Source organism: Seriola dumerili, unplaced genomic scaffold, assembly GCF_002260705.1.
Source record: "Seriola dumerili isolate Sdu_G_001 unplaced genomic scaffold, Sdu_1.0 BDQW01000018.1, whole genome shotgun sequence".
NCBI classification, from domain to species: Eukaryota; Metazoa; Chordata; class Actinopteri; order Carangiformes; family Carangidae; genus Seriola; species Seriola dumerili.
Window position 1 is genome coordinate 463,431 of NW_019174273.1, and position 23,462 is coordinate 486,892.

Sequence of the window (23,462 nt, forward strand, 5' to 3'; positions counted from 1 at the left end):
CTCAACATCATCACCTCCATTAAAATTTAGTACAGCTGAACTCATGATTCAGTTGCTGTTTATTTCCACGTTTTTTTTTTTCTGTTTCTATCAGACAACTCAACAAGCACAAAATCGTGATATGATCGCAGGTCTTAAATGCTAACCAGATGAGCAGAAATTCCTGCAGTGCATGCGCGAGATGTGATCAAATCAGTGTTTTATTGTGATGAATTTGAGGCCAGCATTTGGTCAGACTGAACCGCTCAAGCTCAGTGTTGGATATGAAGAATCCTGGGTTACTTTGGACATGAACATTTTCAGATTTAGCCGGATGAATCTAAAAGCGGTGATCCCGTCTTTGGCACGAGTAACCCCCCGCCCCCAACTTTTTAAGATAAAAAAAAAAGCATGGAAGTGTGATGCAATGCGTCTTCAAAAGAGTTACTGTCTCTTAGTGCGACACTCACCCTGGTTTAATAGCTCTGGGGAAGGTCCATCAAATACTGTGTGTCGGTAAAGAGTGAATGGCACTAGTTTACACACGGACTTAATGGAGAGAATATGACCTTGCATCTGCTGTGCGTGCAAACAGGTAACAGGTGCTGTGTTCTGTTTTATTCTGCCGGCAGTCATCTTTGAACCAAGCCAAATGAAGATAACCGGGCCGCCTCGCTGTCCTCAGGGCCTCGGTCCTGCAGATGTCAGCGTGATGTTATTCCATATATGCACGCACATGCGCTGCGACGCGTGCAGCTCGGACGTATGCGCGCAAACTGTTTGTTTTTCTTTTGACATTTTCACATAACAGCTGCGTGCGTTTAAAGATGACCAAGCGCCCTGGGTTTTTAATTTGGATCCACACACACACACACACACACCATCAAACACACACACACCGGAGTGGAGGGGAGCAGGACGCACAGGTGCTGTGCAAACCTCTGACTGTAGCCGTGCCAAGAGGATGTCCCAAACAGAGGCAGAGCAAGCGTATGGCCCACACATGTTGCAATAGATTAGGACTCCTTCTACAAAACGCTCTCTCCACACAAGACAAAATATATCTGAATCGACTCCATGTGTTTCCACTTGCCTGGAAACTATTTTTCTTTGGTGGTAATTTGTACTATAAAAAAAAGAAAAAAAGAAAAGGGGGTTTGGCTAAACTACTGTCTCTGTTGAAAAATGACTGACCTCGCTTAGTTAGAGCTGCCAGGTGTGTTTGAGTGGAGCGCGAATGTTGTAAGGGAACATTTCAGGTTCTAGATGATTGGCTTCGTCGGCAGTAAAATCGAACTTGAGCACTAGTAGACAACAAGCAAAGATGTTATCATTTAGAAAGTGGAAGTTTTGTTTTGGAAATTTGCCCAAAAATATGATTTACAACTGTACAACGAGTACTCCCCCCCCCCCTCCCAAAAGGAATCATGTAACAGTTTAACAGGGTACATATGGGTGAATTTGTGCTCATCACTTAACAGGTAAGTTGACCAATGGGAAAAGCTCACTGGTGTTTTGCACCAAGAAATTATCACACCTATACGAGCGCGGCAGAGGTGTGAACGATCAGACTGCTGTCCACAGTATGGGTGGTAAGGCTCGAGGTGGTATAAAAGGCAAAGTGAGATGTCTAACAGTTAGCATCCCCGATGTTGTGACATCTCTGTGATGTTTTAGACGTATAAATACACACCGCTCGCTATTTTGGTGCCTGCTCATCTGGCTAGGTGAGAAAGAAAGGTAGACGAGAAGGGAGGAGGAGGGGAAGGAGGATGAGGGGAAAGCGAGGGAGAGAGGCGGTGGTGAGGATTTGAGAGGAGAGGAGAGAGGCATGCTGTTTTGGTGCGTCGAAGCTCAGGATGGCAGCCAGGAACGCCGGCCAAGGTGTGTTGTTGTGGTCCACCAGCGCAGCGATCGCGGGGGTCTGCTGGAGAGAACATCACACCGCTTCATCGCCGTGGCAGCAGCCAACCGCAGAGGCCTGTGCCAAGACGCTTGGCCGGCAATCCCGCAATCCTTTGGTGCGTGTCACTGATGAAGGAAGAGGCCTCCAGTGCGCAGCGAGAGCTGTTGGAGCTCCATCAATTCAGGGCGGAGTGCTGCACCTTTAGACTTTGAAATAGCCGTCGCTACATGATTTGGTTTGAACAGATTTGTATTGAGATCATGTGATGCAGCTTCTTTACCAATCTTTGTGCTCCTTCCTCCTTTTTATGTGTTATTTAATGTTTAATCTCCCTAATTGTCATCAAATCCCATATGTTTACTTCTGAAGATGTGCAGTATATCACAAACACGCGTCTATACTATATCCAGCTTTAGCTACAGAGGCAGTGGTTGTTGAGGATAAATTCTTCGCCTTGGTCTTTTTATAGGATTTGTTGACAGTAAGAGCAACATAGAACATCACCAGCTTCATCCTACGACTGAGGCACAAGAATATAAGTCTGCCTTACCATTTCCTTTACAGAAAAGAAAAAAAAAAAAGAAATATTCCCCTAATTCACAGAGGAAGCCAAACGGCTGCAAGTCAAGAACACTCTGCAGCATCCACGGGTCAGAACCTCGCAGGTGGAGCAAAAGAAAAGAACCATCCTAACCATCCATTTACCGGCTCGTTGAGGTGACTCGGGCGGAGAAGTCAGACGACAGGCAGGAGGAGAGTGTGTTTATAGCGTAATGTAATCCATTATGAGTGCTTTAACTAGGCCACCCTCACACCCTTTTACATAGCCGATAGGCCACAATAGCTTTCCTCCTGCTGGCCTCTCTTCTCTTAATACAACAGATCAAAGTAAGAGGGATTTCTGGCCTTTTTTTTTTTTTGCACTCTGAAGCCGACACAATCATTAGTTAACATAAGAAAATAAGCATCCGGTAATTTTTGAAAAAAACAAATGCTCTTTAAAGACAAAAGAAGGCTAAAATCCCAGCATGAAGGATGAATCAGTAGTACCCCACAATTCATTTACAAACGAGAGTCAACATGTCGTTCTGAGCTCTCACCTCATGCGGAGGAGGTGTGAGGAGGCATCAGGAGGTGCGGCGAGGCTAGAAAAACAGCAAGAAGGAGGCGTGTGCGCGCAGGAGCGGACAGAATGTGTCGGCCTCCCGCCCGTCGTCCCCGCCTTTGACGTCTCGAGGAGTGTGAAACGCGAACGTTACGAACAAACGTGGCCACACGCTGAAAAGAACAGCGGTCAGGGTGCGAAGCATGACTCACACGTGAATGCGCGAGGACGTGCATGCAGACCCCACACACACTGAAAATCACACATGTGAACACGAACATTATATGTGTGTGTGTGTGTGTGTGTGTGTGTGTGCATGGATTTACCCAGAGAACGTCAGAGGAAGGATTTGGTTTTTGTTTTTTGTTTACTAAAGAAAAAGTAACTTTAAAAAGAAAACCCAAAAGTCAAACGTGGAAGTGTCTCGCAATTTTGGAGTTGACATTTGAAAACTTTAATTTCCATCAATTTATTTTTTATCCAGAAAACCCACCCCGAGCTTCACTTTCCCAATTTTTTCGCACAAGAAGTCAAACTACTAACTTCCTACTTGCACTCTTCACAAAACAAAATCCACCGAGAGTTTTCATATTTGTTGAGTTCCGGTGACGTGCAGTGTTTCTGACATCGCTGTTGGTACCAAACGGCCTCTAATCGACTTTTAAAAGATCGAGAGGTGGGGGGGGGGGGGGGGGGGGGGGGCAAGAAGCGAGAAGGCGGAAACGAGAGCGAAATGAGAGAGAGGGAAGGAAAATTTAGTTTATGAAGTTTGGAAATATAATTGCAGGCTGCTGAGGGAAGCAGCAAGGGAGGAAGTGCAGCAGACTCGAGTACATGTCCCACACACACACACACACACACACACACACACTTACTAGTGGGGAGTGTGGATATGGCGCTCTCCTCTTTGGCCAGAGGCTGGTAAATAATGGATGTGTTGGTGGAAGCGCAGGCAGTTTGAAATGTAAATGTGACGGATGGAGAGTGGTGTGTGTGTGCGCACGGATGGATCATGGCTTTGTGTGTGTGTGTGTGTGTGTGTGTGTGTGATGCTATCACTTGTGGCTGGGACTGGTTATGTGTCTAGAATGGTGATGGGCCGTCCTCCCTGAAGGGAAGAAGGAGAGGAAGTGCAGAGGTGTGCGAGCACTCAGAACAGCAAAGAGGAGTGGACACGAGGGAGACGCACGGGGGGAAGGAAGGAGGGTAAAGATGAAGAGGAGAGGGAGGAGGAAGAGTCTAATTAGCTCTCCTTTGACCCAAGAAAACCTTCAACCACAGTCATGAGGTGGAACAAGATAAAGAATTGATGTTGAGTTTTGAATGATGTCAAATAGAGGTGGGCTTGGTACTTGGAAGCTTTCATATTGTACCTTATCATCTCCTTCTTTCAGGCACATCTAGACTCCATCCATCCTCTTAGATCACAGAAGAGGCTGAAATTTTTGTCCCTGTAGCCAGACTTGACTTATTCATGTCGTAATAATGAAACCCTATTCCTCTCCTTCACACACACACACACATGCAAACAAGTGGACTGGTCAAAGTCTGCATGCAGCTCCCCGATTAGTTTCAATAACCAGCTCCTGCAGAGAAGCACTTTGAAAGTTGAACCTTACGCATTTGCTGCATTTCCATTATTGTAGATTACTTTATAATGTGCAATCTCACAATGTGACTCTGTGGCATGAAGTTTGCTCCATAAACAAGAAAGAAGAAGAAGAACCTACAATCAGGAAAGAGCACGTTTCCGCCGTGTGAAGATGTGTTGGTTTATCAGTCAGTCGTGTTGCATCGTTCCTCTTTGCACTTCCAAGAAGAAGCGCAGGAACCGGTCTGACCAGATCAGGACCACATGCGAATGTGTGCCGCTTGGCCCTCTGTGTATTCAGGTTTTCATTGAACTACACTTATGCCACATATTGCATCAAGAGAGTTATTAGTCCCTGATGTATCGTTCAGCTCCCTGTGAGAGTGGCTGGTGTAAAAACTGCATCCCTGGTTTAATGCAGCACTGGAGGTCAGCTCTAGCATATGGCTCTCTCTCTCTCTGTGTTGTGTGTGTTTGTGTGTGACTGTGTGTGCGCAGTAGCACACACACTGCAACTGCTATCCGTGTGTGTGTGTGTGAGAGGAGAGGGGGGGGGGGGTAAGAGTGTGGTGAGCAGTGTGAGATGCCAGCTGGCCCAAACATGACAGAGACCGAGGATGGAGTGAATGAATATGAGACGAGGGAGGGTGGGAAAGCTGTGGAGGTGGAGGAAAAGGGAGAAGAAGGGAGACTGGAAGAAGGGAAGGGAAAAAAGGAGGAGGGGAAGGATGGATGGATGGATGGATTGATGGAGGGAGGGACAGAAGGAGACAGAGATAGATGGAGAGCGGTGCGAAAGTGAAAAGCACGGAGGGAAACAAACGTGGAGAAACTGGCATCTGTTGCCCTCCCAACCCCCGCCGTCACCACTGTCACCACCGTCACCACCGGCTCCCATTGGTGCTCTGTGTGTGTGTGTGTGTGTGTGTGTGTGTGTGTGTGTGTGTGTGTGTGTAGAGATAAGACAGAGGAAAAGGCCCAGATGGTCTGAGGGGAGAGTGACAAGTGGCTGTCAGGGGATTCAGACAGCCTGGCCCTCTGCTGCCCTGCTGGCACACACACACACACACACACACACATGCACACACACCTCCATCTCTTTGAAGGACCTTTGCCTCCTGTGGGGCACCTGTTCACCCCAGGGCTGCATCTGTTTGCGGAACAGTCGCCCAATCTTTGGTGTCCTGCAGAAACAAGGATTGATTATTTTTACACCCATCACCTTTCGGCACAATCAGGTGTTTGTTTGTTTTGTCGTTTTTTTTATTTTTGGTCCAAATCAAACAGGAAAAGATGCTTTTGTTGCATTTTCATTACAAAGAAAGTCACAATTTTTAGATTTTGAAGCTGTTTTTTTTGTCATTTTAGCACATGTTTGGTGGCAGGAAGTTAAAGCTAATCTGATTCCTGAACTTTATCTGAGTGTGATCGACTGCTGAACCAATTTAGAACAACACCGGCACATGAGCATTGGTCCAGATTGTGGTTTTGGTTCATCCATCACCCGCTGCCTACAAAAACACAGGACTACAGACGATGAACTTGAGAGCAAGATAGGCTTTGTGATATTTGGGATCGGATTTGTATGTTTAATGAATGAGAATTTGCTATTTTTATTTGTTTTCCTTGTTAAAAGTCCGTCTATCTTTGTGAATCAATCTGTCGAGCCTGAATCTTGACAGCCTTGAGCACCAGAGCGCTCTCCCGTTTATTTATCGTTCTCTGACCGGACGTTTTACCTTGTCATAGCAGGGAAATCACAGGTTGAACCAGTGACATTAATGATGGCTCCTGTCCAGCAGTTATAGCGATGCAGTGTGCGGATTAATGTTATTAGTTGATCAGCTGATGTGCAAAAAAGAATGAGCCTCTTGTCAAGCTGATCATGCCGAGCCCTGTACTGTTATTGACCGAAGTGTTTACAAGTGTTTTATCGAATCACATCTGGAGCAGCATTTATTTTTTTCCAACATAGACAAAGATAGAATCATTATAAACAAAGAAAAAAGAAGTACGGTCTCTTACACCCACTGTTCTTTTTAAGGGAAAAATATGGCTGATTTTTCCATGCAACACTCTACTCATTGTTCTTTTTAAAATTATAAACAAATGTCTTGCAAATTTTGTCTGATCTATTCAACCTCGCTACCTTCCTCATTATACCATAGCTACTCCTGCGGTGCAGCAGGAGAAAAGACGTGAACAAAACTGCAACGGTTCAACATTAACACAGTTAATAATGTGTATAAGAGATTTTGCCTCATAAACAGCACTGTCTCATTACCATAGCTCCCACAATCATGAGTTCTATCACCTCTCTGTGTCTCGCACGTGGGAACACGACTGTTTGACGACACGTACCAAAGACGCCTCGCTGCAGGAGAGATGCACTGTGTGACTTTAATCCAAATACTGTCAGGTGTTTCCTCTGAACGCTTGGAGGGGAACTCTTATATTGTAGAATAAAGGTCTTTATTCTGGCTCTGCCCCTTTTTATATAAATTGAATCGTCCAGTAAGTCATCAATGTAAACAGCTTCATCTGTGTCAGATTCTTTGTCCCTCTCTGTCCCACTTTTTCTACATCTCTGTCTGCCTCTCTCCAGTGTGTTAACAGTACATGTGTGCTGACCGACAGAGGGATTGTCACGACCAGCCAGAGTGTGTATTATCTGTCATTTCAGAGCCATGGGACTCAGTTTAATGGATAAAGCCTGCGGAAAGCCCAGACTGCCGGCCACTTTATATCTTTATGGGTCATACACTCATCTTTCCAAACACCCTTAATACGCTTTATCTCTCACACTCCCTCCTTTTCCTTTTCCTCTCGCTGGAAAGTGGACACACACACACACACACACACTCTTTATCTTAACTCGGTTGCCCTTGATTTGTGTGATCCTCTGATTCTTTTTTTTTTGTCTTTCTTTCTTTCTTTCCCAGGGAATTTCCTGCCTGTCCTTTCCAAAATGAGAGGTAATGAAGGATGGGACTTTGGGCTCCGAGGCCACGACCCTTGTAGTCCCACAGCAAGGCTCCTTGGGATATGTAGGCGCCTCCGGACTCAGGGACACCGGGGGGTCTCCCTCATCGGGAACGATGGCATGTGAGTGTGTGAAAGAAAAAGAGCCAAAAAAAAGGGGAAAATTGACAAGAGAAATTGGGTGTGAGGAGAGAGGAGGAATGAAATGTGTGTGTGAGAGAGAGAGAGAGGAGAAAGAGCGTGTGTGGAAGTGTGTGTGAGGATGATGAAAAGAGAGAGTGCCGAAGGAGAGAAACTGTGTGTTCGGTAGAAAAAGAGCAAGTGTGTGTGTATGTGAGGGACAGCTCGTCCTTCAGGCTCACCTCGCCCCCCCCCCCCCCCCCCCCCCCAGGGGTCTTTCTTCTCGGCAGCAGCGGCGGCGTTTTACTGGCCCCGGCTGACGGCCATGAAATGGCAAGAAATTTACTGCTGTGGAGCTTATGGATCTGTGTGAGGACATCATCTCTCTTTCACTGTCTCTCCTCTTCCTTTCTTCTCCTCATGTTATCCCTCTCTCACCTCCATCATCCTTCCTTCCCTCCCAGCTGCCTTTGCTTTCCATCAATCCTTCCTCCCATCTTTTTTCTGCCCTGTCCTTTCCTTTTTCTGTTTTCCTTTCATATCTCTCCCTCTCCCTCAGTCCTCAAGTGTTTTTGTCATTAGATATTCCCATTTCCAGTTTTTCTCTGTATTAAGTAACAGAAACACGAGACACTCCCTGATGTTACCGTCCTGTATGTTTTATAGGCCACCAGTTTGAATTATTTCAGCTTTGTTTCTGAGAAATCATGGTGGATGCCTCTAAATACTACAATACCCATGATCCTCAGCAACCGTTCCTATGAGGAAAAAGCCAGTCAGAGGCAAAAATCAGTGACAGCAAATTCAAAATGCAGTTTTATCCACAAACTGGACGTAAACAAACGATTTTTGCTGCAGCCTGTTATTTTCTCAGCAGCATTATCTGTAGCTTCTGCTAACTGTTAGCAGCACACAAAACAAAGTTTCAGCTTGGTGATTGGATATTTCTCGCTGAAATGCACTTTGGGTGTTGTAGTTGATATGTCACCTTATGTTTTTATGTACACAAGCTTGACTATGAGTCACCTACACCTGTCTTTGAATGACCTTTTACTTCTGGAGTCAGCGGTGCTCGAAGCTCCTTCGTTATCACAAAATAATTTCAATATCTGTAGTTCCTTTTTTTTTTACTATTTCCTTCTATTTGCTCTTCTTTTCCCATCTTTCTCTATATATTTCCCTGATTTTCCTTCTGCTCTCATCCCTCCTTCCTTCCATTTCCACACATTGTTACCTCCATCCTTCCTTTCACTTTCGTCTTCCATCTCTCCCTGTGAATATGATGTCCTTACATCGCCTTTGTAAGTTTTAGAGTCCTTTCCTGAAAGTATTTCCTTGAGGTGGAAGGTCCTGATAAGAAGAAAACACATGGCAAATAGTGAATCAAAACAATAACAAAATCATTTTCTTTATATTACTTCAGAATATAAAGGTGGACATTGGAGTCAAGAACTTCAGTTGAAATAATAAAAAACGCTAGTTTTAAGGTGTAACTGTAAACAGCTAAAAAAATAATAGAACTTCAATACCCAGAAATCCTATTAACCTTGCATCAAATGCTCATATTTGCCAGCTTGTTCAGGGGGGTGAGAAAAGGCCACTCAAACCATGACAGTTCCGATCCGTCGTACAGTAAAAACTGTAAGTAAAGCTGGCGGTGATTGTGTGTGCGTGTGTGTGCGTGTGTGTGCGTGTGTGTGTCTGCTGTACCATCCACAGCCAGAGAGCCTTACAGCGTTGGGGAGTAGGAGGGGAATATAAAAGGATTAACAGTTCCAAATTAATACTCTGAGAATTGTTCATGCAGTAATGTATTCATGTTGCATATACAAGCACACACAGACAGACCTTTACACAGTCCGTGAATCATATTTATGCACAGTATGTATAAAAATATATATACTATTTATTTACATCATTTCATGGGCAGCCTAAATATGAGTGAGCTGTATTCCCTCGCATTGAGTTTTGCTGAGTATATTCTCCGTTAGAGTACAACTGAGCAGACATACGCGCTAAACTTCTATTCACCAGACTGATTCTCATATTTTCTGACATCTGGAAAGAGAGCAGTGTGTCAGTGTTGTGAACACTGCTGCAAGATTTCAGTAAAATGTCAGACTTTTACGGGTATGTCACATTTTCGGGGGGGATGTAGCTCACACTCTTATCCAGAGCAGCTTTGTGAACAGCAAACAGGAGCAAAAGCAGTTTATGGAGAAAACCCAGCGCTGACACCGATAAGCTGACTTGAGTTTGAAGGAACATTTATTTTGGTATTTTTGGCCCAGTTTGTTTTGACTTGGTGACTTAACAGCTAAGACGCAGCATGATCAGACAGGTTTTACCATCTATTTGGAATCGGGAAAACAAATGCATACATTAAAGTTATTGGCCAATATGTGAGTGGTAAAGGTGCCGACTTTAGGATCATGATTGCACATATTGATTGGCATTATTGATGATATTTCACTTGTCAGTAGACTTGACTTGCTCCTGGAAAACTTGACTTGATTTTAGACTGAAGCAAAAACCCTCAGGTCTTAAGTTTGACATGGTGAAAACTGTAAAACAAACCAAAGACAATAATAAATAAAACAGCATTAGACAGACTTTCCTCTATTATTTCCTAGGCACAGTGACACATAAGACTATTGTCATAACTTTGAAAGTAACATGTTCAAATGCTCAATGCTCAAAGGTTCTGTATCAATTTAGCAAATAAGACTCATAAGTTGATTTGGACTTGTCCTCAAGGTCTGGAGATTTATCTTGAATAATTTACAAGACACAATGATAGATTTTGAGTTTGTTCACTTTTGGATTTGTCACTGATTAAGTGGTGAAGAAAATCTGTCTAAACTGGAGGTTTGTTTACAGCCTCTCTGCTGCAGAATAAACTTTGATTTCTGGTTCAGAATCATAAGACCTGACAGAGTCAGATGCAAAATACCCTGATGATTTTCCAGTGTGAGAATCGCTGCTTAAAATAAAAAAAAAAGGAAGAAAGTGTATCTGTCTGTGTGTATGTCAGTACAGTCTCCAGCATGTCAGCCGTGAAAGGCCGCTACATGCTGTTTGAGCTCTCCTGAGTGAGAGAAGTGTGACAAACAGCTCAACAGGCTTTGGCACGCCAGCTGTCCAGAGGGGACACACACACATGCAGGAAAAATTCACACACATACACATGTCCATTCACATGCACTTGCAGGCATAAGAACGGTTGCACACGCACGAACACACACACACACACACACGCACGCATTTATAAACACGCAATAAAACACACACATGGCTGCCAAGCGTGGCGCAGTAATCTTTAGTAATGCCAGGGGTCCTGGGGACAGAGCATCTGAACAGTGCCAACGGCCACACAACATCAGAGCCTCGGCGCCCTGCCTTCCCACAATCCCCCTCTCCATGGGCAGCCAATCCACTGTCGGACAGGAAAAATTGACTTTTCTGGCGGCGCTTCACCGTTTGAGTTCTTAGAAAGGATGCTGCTGCTGGGGGGAGAAAGAGTGACAGAGAAACCAGTTGGCTGAATGTTGCAGCGGCCTGCTGCTTTCTGATCGCCATGGCGATTTTTTTGATCAACAACCATTAATAATGTGTAAAGCTGTTCATTAAGTCTGTGACTACTCATTTTCAGCATTTCTTTTCAGAATATCTAATCAGCTGCATTTACCATGAATTAAAAATAGAGTAAAAGAGGAGTAAAAAAAAAAAAAAAAGGATTTGGAAAAAGCTGTCGCCAACCAAAACTTGCATCTTCTCCTCCCAAAACTCTGTCTGGCTGTCATTTTAATCTTATACTCAGATGAGGACAAACATGTATGTATGTGCACCTACTCGTCAACGTTCGATTTTCTCTCCACTCTGGTGTAAAGGGCAACAAACAGCATTAGTAATCACATTTTCCTGCATGGTGAGAAGTTAACATGAAACATTACTAAGCAATGTCGGCTCTCAAAGCCTCCGCAGGAGTCATGACTCACTTGCAAATCTACCATTTAACCTGATTATAATGATTTGCACACTACATGCATCCATGTCCTGTTTGCATAACCCAGAGATCAGATGGAGTTCATATAGAGGAGGGTTGCCCCCCCCCCCGGAATTAATTATTGGGTTTATAAAATGCACTTGGCCAATTAAATGATTCTTCTTTGAAACAGAGGTTGTTCATAGTGTAAAAGCCCATGCGTGTGTGTCATTTGATTGTTATACTGAATCAGATTAAAGCTGCAGTCTGTGACTTTCCATATGTTGTCTCCCGTAGACTACAGCAAAGATGGTGGATGCATCTGGTCACACTGGGTTCTTTGAATGCCGCTTTCAAGCCACGAAAAACATCATGCATCAAACAGGTACCTTGAATCGACCTTGATCTTAATACACTGTGTAATACTTATTTTATTTATTTATTTACTGTCCGCCAATTGCAAGTAGGTATGGATGATTCACCGGTGCTTCCACCTCCTTCCATACAAGTCACACAAGTTTCACTATAATGCCTGTCTCAGATAAACAAGCGTATCAGTTTTCCGTTGAGCCAAAATGATATTTCCTCACTGAATATGTCAGTTTAAAGTACTCGCTACTGCTTTACAACCAGTGTAAAGTCAGTATCAGGAACAATATGTTCTCTCTTCTTTAAAAAGTTGCATTGACACGCAGTTTTATTGTCAGTAACCCTTTATTTATCTTTTTTGAGTTTTGAATGTATAAAAACCAGCAGCTGCCTGGAACAGATATTAAATAATGTCCAAAAGCAATGATATTTCTTAGTTAGTGATGTAATGTGCAATATGCAATATAATCATCTAAAATGCAGCACAGAAAACCCATTCAAAAGAAAGGTGAACCCAGTCATGTTTTTGTTTACATTTTCCTTAATTGCAGATTGGCTGCAGTCGCCCGTCGCCTCGGCCTCAGGCTGGACACCGGTTCAAGGTTGACAGCTCGTCAAGTTGAGTGACAAGCACCGGGGTGGGAACTGGACCAAATGAGGGGAAGGAAAGAAGGTAGGCCCAGTAAAAACACCGCGCTGGCTCCGGGCGAGAACCAGCATATTGTAGCTTGAAATCGCCTTCACCTCCTTCTATTAGGTCATGAATCTCGCTGAGCACCTGAAGAACTGTCATCTTTTAATTTAAGTTAACAAATTGCGGTGAAGGTTGGTTAGGTTTTTATGAAAGAAGATTCCCCGCCTTTCTTTTCTCTGAGCTGCTGGAAAGCATCAGATGTGGGTGGTCAGTTAGTGAAGCCATCAGTTGAAGGAGGTTACTAGTTATTGTGGTAGTCAGGCGGTGGGGGGGGGGCATCCACCGTCCACCATCCACAACGCCACATCACATCGCCTGTGGGGTAAACCTCAGCTGTTCTTCCCTTCCTCCCTCCTTCAGCCCCCCCACCCCCACCTGACCTTCCTCCTCCTTCCTCCACTCTTGCTTGTTTCATCCTTCTCTCCTTTCAGCAGTCGGAGAGGAGCTGCTGGTGGTGATGGTGGTGGTGCTGGTGGTGGCGGAGGGCTGGGGAGGGAGAGGGCCTGTCAGGAAAGGAGTGAAATGTGTGTGTGTGTGTGTGTGTGTGTGTGTGTGTGTGTGTGTGTGTGTGTGTTTGTGTGTACAGCTGAGGGAGGGGTCGATATGATGAGGCTTCAGTGTTGTCAAGATGGATTAGCTGAATGACTTTGAGGGGTTTGTTCTCTTGTCTTTGAGCACACAGCCAACTCACTGTACTCTCTTCCTCTCCCTCCCCGTCTTTCCCTCCAAATCTTCACGTCTCCCTCTCAATATCTGTCTCTGTCCTCTTCTGTTTTCTCATAGGATACCTCATTAATGCTCTGCAGCATCAGTCTCCCAGTCCCAATACGCACACCTGCCCCAAAACATCCATTCAGCTACTTTGGGATAACAAAAATTGACTGATTTATTTATGCAAAAAGGAGGCTAGAGTTTTATACATTCATTTTTTGATTTGTTTTTCTTACTTGCTGCACCTTCTGTCACTTTACCTCCCATTTCCCCCTTTTCCCTGTCCTTCCTTTCCTCATTCAAAATTGGGACATTGTTGTATTTTTAAGTTAGTTAGGTTAGTTTGTGGCCTATTCAATACGGGAGCGTCTTTGTCTTTTTCCGTTGTCTCGCTGTGCTGTTTTGTTTTTTTTATTAAAGGTACTTTGTGTCGCACTTTCTAACATCAATATATCATTGTCTAATTAACTGTTACACCTTGGGATAATTATCTTAAACAGATGAAGCCATAGTCAAGATGATTAGTGGCCTCTGTCAAGCACTGGTTGTATTCTTAGTGCTAGTCTTTGTTTATTTGAAACCACATTTCCCATGATTCATGTGGCTTCTTTTGGCTTCACTCAAGGTACCATGAACTATTTTATTTATATTTATAAGTCTAAAAGTTTGACGAATGGTCCGGTGTCCTTTTTCTACAGGAAGAACATTAAAATAGAAAAAGGAAGCTTCTTGATCATAAACACCACCTCAAAATGTTCAGTTCAAATCTTTATTTTCCCCGAAGAGGAAATTCCTTTTGGGGTTAGGCAGCCAACAAACAATAAAAACACAATAAAACAATAGAAGATGTTAAAACATATGAGTTTGATAAACTACAGACAATACAAAAAAACAATACAGTGACAAAAACCTGCATTCAATAAGAATAAAGAGGACGTAAATTACATGGCTGTGCTCTGAAACCAAGGAGCAGTTTATGCTACAAATTGTGTTTTTGGCCCACAATATAAATGCAAAGTTGATGTGGTTACATTCAATTTTTTTTGTATCTTTTACGAGAAGGGAAGGATCGCTCGGATTCAGCGACACAGATTTTGCTCTCTGTGTAATTTGTCGGCTATGAAAGCCCAGTTTAGGTTTTGCACATTTATGCATTTGTACCTGGTTTTGCTAAACCTTCTCATTAGTTCAATCCGACCCAAACTGTGATTTGATCTCCGGACCTAGATATCGCACGCTGATGGACCTGATAACAGGGCTGACATGTCCCAGGTCAAGGGGAGCACTTAGCTACTACACAGTCATTCAAAAACCTTAACCACATGATTATTATTGTAACGGTGGTGACGAAGGTCCCTGACCTTTATGGAGTAGTGATTTTAACCCAGATCGTGACGTTTTCCTAAACCTAACAAAAACGTGACCATAGCACTGTGACATCATAGAATAGATCTACTTCAGTGGTGACTTCAACGTCCTGCTGATAGAACTATGTGTCGTTCCAGAGAGGATGGACAAACTACGTGTTCCACCTTTTTTTTCCTCATCCACACAAAATATCCAGCTGTGGTCCAGATGACATGTTAATACGAGGTGATTATGGGGTCTCGCTGTAGATTCCCACAATATGCAGTCACTGAGAATGTTAGGGCTGATATAAAAGATCTTGTCAGTGTAAAGAAAAAAAAACATTTAACCTCAGCTAAAATACAGTCTTTATCACCTTATTGCTTCGGAGTATAACTCTGAACTCTTTCCACTTCTCTCCCTTTCGCAGAGAGGAGGTGGAAGTGATGATTTCTGAAGTCAGTAGCCGTGTCTTTAGTTTTCAGAAAGTAAATATCAGTGTCTCCGTCTTTTCTTTCAACCTGCCACCTCCCTTCTCCTTTGCACTCCTTTGACATATTTCTCTCTTCCTCTTTCCTGTGTTCGTCTGCCTCCCCTTCCCTCCTTCCTCTTGCACTCGTCTCTGCTTCCTACCACCTCCCCGCCCGTCTCACAGTGTGTGATTGATGTTGCGAGGTAGCATTAACACTTCTCACGCTGCTCGTACATGGGGGAAGGGGGAGGTGGCGTAATGTACATGAACGATTGATTACCTCGCTGGTACTAGCTGATGACTTCTCCAAAGATGGCTCCCCTTGAATCGATAAACAATGCTCTTTCTTTCCCCCCCCCCCCCCCCCCCCCACCTCCTCCCCCCTCCCTAAACTTTCTACCCATGTCTACCCCCTCCTCAATTCTCCAAATCAGAGACGAGGAGCTCATGCAGCAATTATGAAGCAATGGCACATTTGCATACGGAAAAATAATTAAAACAAACAAAGTGAGGCTGGGACCCCCTGGAGAGAGGAGCAGGGAGGAGCAGGGAGGAGGGGGAAGTGAATAATGTGGGCATAGAGAGAGGTTTAATTGCTCCACGCCGGGGTTGTGCCATTTATCTTCAACTCTCTTGCTCCACCACTATTTCATTTGTCACCTTAGCACAGATGAGAGTTTACGTAGGTGTTCTCGGGATATCTGTTTCAAGGTAAGCACCCAGGCACACACACACACACACACACACACACACACACACACATACACGCCCACACACAAATGCATTATAATATCATCCTTTTAAGAGACGGGTACGAATCGTTGTGCCGTCAATGTGGAAAGATGACTCAGAGCTCTCGAAAGTTAACTATATCCTGTCTGACTTGCACACGCGCACATTTTGTTGCTTTAGTTTATAGGTCTGTGAAGAGCTGTTGTATAAAAGAGTCCAGCGTTCAGAGAGAAACGTTCTGCTCTTTTGCTGTTGGATTCTCTCAGAAGCTGTCATTATGCTCCTGGAGCTTCCACACTAACTACTTAGTTCCTCCTCCCTGATGTGTGTGTGTGTGTGTGTGTGTGCGTGCATGTCTACAATGTGTGTTTCTGTGCACACCGATTTTCGTGCATACGTACTGGTGTGTGAGTGCCCATCGTTGTCTCTTTGTGTGTGTGTGTGTGTGTGTGTGTGTGTGTGTGTGGTGCTTTAGAGCAGGCTCCCCGCTGACGCCACGCGGGGTGTGAGTCGTCATGCACTGAGGGCCGTCCGCTACGTTAGCGCCGGAGCGGCTAAAACTCCATTTTCAGCAGAGCGTTTGAAGCCAGAGGATGAAAGTCCCTGCTCTCGCTCCCCCTCTCTCTCTTCTGACGCCTCTGATGGACACTCAGTGGCCAGCCACTTCTTTAATTAAAGGCACAGTCTGCCATCTTTTCCCTCAGATGAAAGAGTATTGACCTGATGGAGGCTCTCGGCAGATAGGGACGATGTAAGTGTCACTAAACTCAGTTTGGTCTCCCAACGCAGTGTCTTTTTTGCGTGAGTGTGTGTGTGTGTTGTGTAGGTACGCCTGCTGAAATGTGTTTTAGCTGAGGAGCCAGTAAGGGGGAGCACCTTTGAAGTCAAGTCCAAGTGAGGGGGGGGTGTCCAGAATCAACACTAATGTGATTCCAGTGCAGGTACTGTATGTGAGTAAATCACTGCAGTTTAACTGGTGTTTCATTTCAGGCACTAGACCCCAGCTCACTGCAGTGTCTCCATCATGACTGAGGAGGATCTGTTCTCACCAGACCAACGACAGCATCGGTCGTTTGGTCAAACACTCCAGACAACCCATGCTCTCTTGTGACTGTCCTTTCTAAGAAGCAATAGTGAGATGTTGTTATAATGTGGCAAAGCCTCTTAGGGCGGAGGTCAGGGTGAGCAGCTAGTTGTCTGACTCTGACACCAGAGACGGTATTTTCTTTAAACCATGACCACGCTCCTTTCCTGTCCTTAACCTAATAGTCGATAGTTGCATAAGTGTGATAAAATCTGAACCTTAAACGTGTGGCAGATGAGAACAGTCAATGCTTTTTTGCAAGGCACTGACAGTGTTTTCTTGACAGTAGCGCTGCCCCATCAGAAAATGCTCATATTTGTTGTTTTGGAGGGCAAAGCCCAAACAACACACTGTTAGCTGCATGATATTTTGCAGCCCTCTCATGTTTTTTGAATGGAGCCACTCCCTCAATGCCATGGGGTTCCCAGTGCAAAACAAAACCAGGCTAATTCGGTAAATCAGGCCGTTTGGATGAACCACATGTTGGTTTTGAGTTTACAGATCGGGTTGAATATTTTCAACCTGTGGCGAACTTCGCCTGAACTGCGCTGCTTGATACTCCTGTTGGGATTTTTCTTTCTCCCTGCCCAATAACAGGCTTCTTTTGTGAAGTCATGTGACTTGTTTCTCAAACCTCCGTTCGGCTGTAATTGGGCAACGCGCAGCTAAAAATGGGTAGGTATAGAATAACAACATGCTCAAGGTGTTATCAAAGCCTTGAAAACACTGCAGTGGGAAACAGCATGCTACTCTGGTAACTCACAAGTTTAAATATATATCATCAAATTAAAATAATGAGCGTAAAATAAAGCGACACTACTTGGTTTGAGAGCAGAACAACAGAATTAGCTGATTTAACCAAAGCTGGCATTAAACCTTACATGGTGAGAGTGAGCTTGCATGTTTTTTTTTTCCTTTTTCAGATATTTGTAGTCTGCATTAACATGCTGCTAAAGCAGCCTAGTTCAGCCTCTGTAAGGAACTCAACATCATCCGAGCTGGCTGTAGCTGCGGGCGAAAACAACAAGACTTTAAACGCACGCTGTCGAAGAAGAAACGCTTTCAGTCTCTCAGAGCTCATTCTAATCGTGTGCTTCCTGTTTTTGTTGCTTTGCGCATTTGTGTGTGTGTGTGTGTGTGTAAATCCCTTGCTGTTTGTGAGCTGTGCGACACTGCTGGGTGCTCTCTGTGTCTACTCACTGGATATCAGGCACCCAGGGATCCTCAGATGCAGGCATTACCAGTTAATTCACCTCTGAAGAGAGCGTCTGCACTTAAGACAATTATACCACAGATGGGTGTGTAGGTGTTTGTGCTGTGGGTGTGTTTCTGTGAGTGTGTGTGTGTGAGAAAGAGAGAGAGAGAGAGACAAAGAAAAAAGAGTGAGACAGATGAAGAGGATGAGAGAGGAAGAGCTTTCTATGCCTTCATGTAAAATTCGATCTGCTTTTCATTCCTCTCTGAACTAAAATCCGTTCCTCTCACCTCTCCTCTGGGTTCGAACTGTTTGAGGTTTATTTTCAGGACCTTGCAATCACACCTTTTTTTGAAGCAAAGCTAGCAGCGCACACACACCTTTCTCGGTGATCTAATTTTTGTAGAATCTGCAGGTACACACTTGTATCTTCAGTCGCGCCGATTCTTTCTGGGGGCCCAAAGTGGAAAACTGCCTTGAAGCAGCTGCTGTGAACTTGGTTTTGAAGAATAAAAACTGGTCCGAAAAATTCTTCTTCTTAGAGGCTTCTGACCTGCTCTGAGGGAAAATTATATAATACCTGTAAAGTTAGTGGGTAAATAACTTTACAGGTACTTCCATTAGAACTGAAATCAAACTCCTTTGCCATACAGATGTTCAGCAGCTGCACCCTGCGACTAAAGTGCATGTGTCGCCCATCCCTTCTTTTGCAGCATAAGCCCCCAAACTGGCTGCATCTTACGTCCAGATACTAGGTCTGGCTAGTTTATGAAGGTCAATCAAACATATGAGGGATGTTATAGCAAAACCTTGGCAAAACAACCATTACTGTATCTCCTATATGGCAGTAAAAGCTGCGAGTTGATGTAGCTGTTCACAAACCTCCAACATGGCTGCCAGAGGGTGTTTCATCACCTGAAAGGTCTCTACCAGGTTTATTAGCACCAAATATCATATTCAGTACATTCTGGTTTGAGAGTTTGTTCCACTCAGCTGTCCCATGTGTCAGCAGCACCTTTCCCCCTCCAGGGGACAGCAGGACGGACGCTAACAGATTGGGCCCCCCATATGGCAGGCAGTCCCATCCTGTGATAAATAAACTGCTGGCTATTCTGACCTCTCCCTGCACCGAGCTTGGAGTGAACATGTGCTGCTGCTGGATGGGAAGAGCTCAGTGTGTGGGGGGTGGTGGTGGTGGCTGCGTGTGGGGGCCGGGGGGGTGTTAGTTTCTCCTTCCCCTCTCTGTTCCCTCCACTCCTCTTGGCTCACTCCCTTCCCGTCCTACCTCGACGTTTTCTCCCCTCTGCTGGAGTCAGCGGTCCATCTCGCGCCGCAGATTGCCAATGACAGCCGCGCTATTTCAAGTCGGGGGTTTGAGCTAAATTGGAGTGAGCAATACCACCTGTGCCTGCTGAAGGGCCGCTCTGGTTTAGCGCTGTTGCTCCACAGAGAGGAACTGGGAGGAAGGGGAGGGCTAGGGATGGGGAGGGCTAGAGGGGGGGGGGCAAAAAAGCTGCTACCTGCAACCATCAAAGCCTCTGTTTCACATGCAATCTGCCCAGCTGGCTCCCCTGTGAGGAGGGGTTAGCTCAGAGCAGAGCTGGGTGTTTGCTTCTCTCTCTTTCTTCCTCTCTCTACCCACTCTGCACTCACCTCACTCTTTCCACAGGTGTGTACCATCCTCTCTCTACTCTCGCTCTTTATCCTGCCACCTCTTCTTACCGCTCTCTTTATCTATTGATCTCTTTCACATTTTTCCCGCCTTTCCAACCCTTTCCGCTGCTCCTTACTTGTCCCGTTCACACTGCGCCCTAGATGAAAGTTGACGGTTTTGAAAGAAACATGGTCGTCAGTCCAAAAAGAGATGTCCTCCATCGCGCCTTAAGACACATCCATGGACGCGGTAGTCAAGCTAAAACAAACCTTTGATTTATTCATATATGGGATTCCTGAGAAGTTGACAGGGATATGTATGATAGAAGTTAGTTGTTATAATCATGTCATGTCAATCAAATACCAATGCATCAGTCTTCCCTGAGAAATTCTGCTTGTTAAGAGACTGAGGTACCAAAACCTGTCTAACTATTACAAGCATTACGTTATTAGATGTAAATACAGATATCTGCCATGTAAAATAACAAAAACAGAAACTGTGTTTATATAGAATCATATTACTTATGAAAAAAAAGCCGAGAAAATCAGTTTTCAGGGACTTTAATGGACCTTTAATTCTTGAAGTTGCAAATACATCCACAATATATATGGATATTACGCCTACAGGTTCAGCACCGCTGGCCGAAACCAACACTGTCAGAAGTGAACAGTCAAAATGTCCATAATTAGTGCATATCTATCCTCAGTTCCTCCTCCAGATTGGCTGATGAGAGAACAAAAGGAGTGGGGCAGTAGGAGTTTAGGCCCCATCCTCCTCCTCCTCCTCCTCCTCCTCCTCCTCCTCTTGGGCAGGATACAGTAGGCATCATTTAGTGGGGAGAGCGGTGGAAACAGCGAGGGGTTAGCCACGAGGTCGCCACACTTACTGCACGGCCGAGCTCATTTCCACTGCTGTCCACAGCTCGGGCTTCCCCTCCAAGAGAGGGAGAGAGTGAGTGAGAGAGAGAGAGAGAGTGAGTGAGAAAGAGAGAGAGAGAGAGAGACACACGCAGAGAAAGAGAGAGGAGAACTGCAGCCAGTGAAATGGCTCATTCACTTTCTGATCACAGCCCGCCACTCTCTCCCCCTCACAAACTGACACACTTGCTGCACAAACACGCACACACATTCAGTCACACACCGGGCCGTCTTCATCGTGTGGTTATTTGCTATTTTCGTCCCTCACTTCTCGAGTGTCATGAAAGATTTCCTCAGCTCTGACAGTTCACTTTGTGATCGCCGTCTCTTAGGCTACCAAACTCACCAGATTTAATTCAAAAACAAGCTGCTTTTTCAGAGCTATTAGTGCATCGTGTGTCTTAAGATCAGACCAGATTGAAATACTAGTACTTTTTAAAAACATTCTGCAGACCAAAGTAGAATAAACTTGTTCGTAGACCCAATATCCTAATATTTCTCAATTATGTTAATCCCTTTCTCAAACTAATCTGATAAGTAAAGCTACTGTAATGATATTTCAGAGCATAACTGAGCCAAAACGGGCTAAAGCTGTCATATACTGGGAGCCTGTTTTCTCGCACACAGGCTTGCATCTTTTTCCCCCCTCGACACACACACACACACTCACTCTCTCTCTTTCTTTCTCCCACACACACAGATTTATGTTCAGGCACCCCAGAAGGCACGGCAGTGCTGAACCAATCCGCTTTTGTTGACTTGTACCTCTGCCAACTCTCGCTATGAAGATGTCCGATCAGCCAAACGGTCAGATACCTGAGGTACATGCCATGTAATACGTTGACTCACAATTGAAGCATTTAGCTAGTGCTGCATGCTAAGCAGAGTGTGAGTTTACTCATCAGAGGCAACAGCACAGGTGTCAATCAAAACTAAATATGACGTCATGGGAAACAGAAATAATGTGCTGAGACAGCTTTGGGAAATTAGTGAACCAATATGAAGATATTTAGGTCCTGATTTCACAATCAATACGGGAAACATTAAATTAGAGATCATCACATAAACACCTGTTCATCCTCAGGAAGCCTCAGCACTTTGACTGACTTTGAACTGATGTGACAAAATTGTTGCTCAAGAAAGATAAAAAAAAGTCTCTCTCTCTCTCTCTCTCTCTCTCTCTCTCTCTATATATATATATATATATATATGTATTTTTAGTTTAATGAAAAATGGTAGTTTCTGTTATATGACCAGTCAAACACTGTCTGCTAATTGCAGTGGAAAGGACGTTTTCGGAAATGTGTATTAAGTCATGTCCAGACTAATTAGTGAAAAATTAAAGACAAGAAAGTATTGGAGGATTCTGCAAAACCTTGTATTACACCAGTAATAATGGGTAATAATTGCAACTACAGTAAAGTTAAGGTTAGGGAAGATAACGCTTACAGCAATTTAAGCATGGTTAGAATATGTTAGGGTTAGGTAACTACAGTAAAACACTCTGAAGCGTGGAAGAAAGTGAAAAAGAGAAATATACACTTGAGGACACATTTAACAACAAGGGTTCAAGAGAAGCCCGGTTCAGCCTATTCCTCATTCTCTTGCGTTATCTGTTCGCTTTTAAGACGATATGTGCACTGGACAAAACTCCCAGAGACCAGGCTCTACTCTCAGAGCTAAAAATCACTCTCAGTCCGATTGTAAACTTGTCTCCGATACGGTTTCCCCCGGCGACCCCAGTGTCTCATCCGGGGATCGATACCACCACACACCACAGCCCTTTACTCACACTTCAGCCTGGCAGTAAGGGATTGCAGGGAGCTGGTGGGTCAATTGCCAGGCCCCCGGTCGGTTGATGGCCGTTCGTTAAAGAGCGGTCGACACGGCGGAGCTCGGTGTTAACGGTGTCAGCCCTGATACTCCCGCTGGGCCGCGCTCTCCTAATGACCATCCAATCAATAGTCGTCTGCCCTCAGTACTGACCAATCAAATTGACATCTCTTGTTGACACATCGAACTGGAGTGGAAGAGGAAGGTTCAGCCGTGTCAGTATATAACAGTGTCGCAGTTAGGTTGGGTTTTGTGATGCATTTACAGACACTAATAAAATATTATTGATCAATTGGTTACAACAAGGACATTTGCAGTTTCTATGCAGGGTTTAAGGAAGGAAGAATTATGGCCAATAAGATCGTGTTATTTTTGTTTTTTTTTGTTGTAAAAAGAGGATTTGAAATGTCCAATTCAAATGAAAGGTGGATTTTGAATAATTATTAGTGGCTCCTAGTCTATTTTCTATGCAAAAAAACAAGTCTACACTGCCACTCTGTATCAGTTTTTGGCACTATTGTGTTTCTGTGACAAACTCACCTGTGTCTCTGCTGGTGAACTTGTTTTGTTTCCCTCTTTTCTCTTTTGGGGTGAGATATTTTTATCAGCTCCGTGGGGTTTCTTTTTCTCAACCGCACAGTTTGTATTTCTGCCTCTCTGTCTCTGTGCTCTTGTCAGCTTTTGGCATTTATTTGCAAAATAAACCAAACCAAAACTATTTATATATAAATAAGGCCAGGAGCTGTTTGAAAGCGGTTATCATTGCAAAATGGCCCAATCTTGTTC